Source organism: Bos grunniens, chromosome 11 (genome assembly GCF_055505025.1).
Source record: "Bos grunniens cultivar Pamir isolate PY7600 chromosome 11, Bosgru_T2T1.0, whole genome shotgun sequence".
Lineage (NCBI taxonomy): Eukaryota > Metazoa > Chordata > Mammalia > Artiodactyla > Bovidae > Bos > Bos grunniens.
Genome location: NC_141175.1, coordinates 1 through 2,500, shown reverse-complemented (window position 1 = coordinate 2,500; position 2,500 = coordinate 1). Strand labels below are relative to the sequence as shown.

At 76.4% G+C, this 2,500-nt stretch overlaps 1 non-coding gene across 1 annotated transcript; it reads left to right on the top strand.

Annotated features, from left to right (window-relative positions):
• Positions 1–849: 849 nt before the first annotated feature.
• LOC147362136 (5.8S ribosomal RNA) lies at positions 850–1,003 on the top strand. The gene has a single exon (XR_015137504.1). It is a non-coding gene; the product is annotated as a 5.8S ribosomal RNA (ribosomal RNA).
• The last annotated feature ends 1,497 nt before the right edge of the window (positions 1,004–2,500 follow it).

Here is a 2,500-nt window from a genome sequence, read left to right as displayed (position 1 = left end):
GCCCCCCCCAGCGGATGGGCTGGGGCGAGAGGACGGGGTCCGGCGGGGCCGGCCGCGCCGGGTGTGTGAGGGTTGGAGGGGCGGGGGCGGGCTCTGCCCCGCGTCTCGGGGGGGACGGCGGGGGGGTGGTCGTCTGGCGTCGGCGGGGCCCTCCGGGGCCGGCGGTCGGCCGGCGCGCGGCGGGGCACCCCCTGCGGTCACGGGCCGGCGGCGCCGAGGCCCGCGTGCGGCCGCGGGCCCGGTGGGGGGACGCGGCGGTTGGGGGTCGACGTCGGGGCGTTGGCCCGTGGGGCGTGCCGTGCCCCTCGCCCGCCTCACCCTTTCCAGGTACCTAGCGCGTCCGGCGCGGAGGTTTAAAGACCCCTGGGGGGGTGTCGCCCGTCCGCCTTGGGGTTCGGGGCGGTCGGGCCCGCGGGGAGTAGTCGGGAGCTGCCTCCCGTCTCCCCCCAGACCCCGCCGTCCCCCGAGGGGACGGGGTGGCGCGCGGCGTGGCGCGCCACGGTCACTGCCGCCGCGGCCGTCGGGAGGGGGCTACCCGACGGCCGTCGTGTGGGCCGTGGCCGTGTGCGGCGGCGCGTGCGCGCGCTGCCCCGCGTCCCTGGGGGAGGGTTGGGGGCCCCCCGGGCGCCTGTGGGGTTGTCCGAGCCCGCCCTGGCGGCTTGGCGCCGGACGCCCCGTCGTGTGGAACCTTTCCCGACCCCTCCGTTCTGCTGTGTTCTGTCTGACTTGGCCGGCCAGAGGCAACCCCCTGCCCCAACTCCCACCTCCGGGGAGGGAGGCGGGGGTGGGTGGATGTGCCGCGCCAGGGGCGGGTGTCCCGCCGAAACGAAACCCTTGAAAACCTCGTACGACTCTTAGCGGTGGATCACTCGGCTCGTGCGTCGATGAAGAACGCAGCTAGCTGCGAGAATTAATGTGAATTGCAGGACACATTGATCATCGACACTTCGAACGCACTTGCGGCCCCGGGTTCCCTCCCGGGGCTACGCCTGTCTGAGCGTCGCTTGACGATCAATCGCCCCTCCGGGGTGCGCGTGTCCTGTGCGCGCCTCCCCGGGGGGCGCGTGGCTGGGGGCTGTCCTCGCAGGGCCTCTGGGCCCTCCGTCCCCCTAAGTGCAGACACGGCGTCCCCCCCGCCCCGCCTCTGTGGCCGGGGGGACGTCGCCCGCGAGAGGGGAGAAAAGGGGACGTGAGCTCGCGCCGAGGCCCCTGGCCTGCCGGGGCCTGTGTGGTCGGTCTCCCCTTCGAGAGCTTCCTCGCGCCGCAAGCGGCCTTCGGGTGTCACCGCCCCTGGGGTGTCGGGGGGCTGGGGACGGTCTCGCGCCACCCGGCGGGGGCCCGCGGTGGTGGCGGGGGTGGGGTCGCGCCCTCCGGTCCGCCGTCGTTCGCCGTCCCGCCCTTGGCGGCGGTGTTTGCCGGCGCCCGGCCGGCGCGGCCCTCCGCCCCCCGCCTTCCCCCTGCGGTGCCTTTCCCGCCGTGTGCCCGCGGCCCGTGCCCGCTTCCCGCGCCCCCCCCCCCCCACGCGGCTCGCGCCCCGTCGGGACGGGCGGCTCGCGCCCGAGGCCGAGTCCGCGTGCGCGTCCGCGCCCCGGGGACGCGTGCCCCGGCGGCGACCCGCGGGACGCCGCGGCGTCTGCCCGCCGCTGCGCGCTCTCCCCCCGGGCTGCGGCCGTGCCGCGGTTCGCGCCCCGGAGCTCCCGCCGCGAGGGCGGTGGCGGTGGCGGTAGCGTGGTGAGGTGAGGGCGGTGGTAGGGGGCGCGCGGTGCGTCCGTCGCCCGTTCGGGCTTCGGCGCCCGTGCGTGCCCCGACCCGCCCCCTCCCCAACCCGGGCCGCCTCTCCGCCGGTCCCCGCCCCGTCCGTCCCGTGACCGCCGGCTCGTGCTCCCCGTCCCGCCCCGCCTCGGTGTCTCCCTCTCTGTCCGCCGCCCGCGGCCGCCGCCGCCGCCGCCCCGCCGCCGCCGCCGCCTCCTCCTCCCGGAGGGGGCGACGGGTGGTAGGCGGTGGTCGGTAGGGGTGCTGTGTTGGTGCGCGGGCAAGGGGGGGCGGCCCGGGGCGGTCGGCCGCGGGTCTCTCTGTCCCCTTCTCGGGACCCTCCTCGCGGGTGCCCTCGCTGCGCGCGCGCGCGCGCGCGCGCCCTCCGAGACGCGACCTCAGATCAGACGTGGCGACCCGCTGAATTTAAGCATATTAGTCAGCGGAGGAAAAGAAACTAACCAGGATTCCCTCAGTAACGGCGAGTGAACAGGGAAGAGCCCAGCGCCGAATCCCCGCCCCGCGGTGGGGCGCGGGACATGTGGCGTACGGAAGACCCACTCCCCGGCGCCGCTCGTGGGGGGCCCAAGTCCTTCTGATCGAGGCCCAGCCCGCGGACGGTGTGAGGCCGGTAGCGGCCCCCGGCGCGCCGGGCCCGGGTCTTCCCGGAGTCGGGTTGCTTGGGAATGCAGCCCAAAGCGGGTGGTAAACTCCATCTAAGGCTAAATACCGGCACGAGACCGATAGA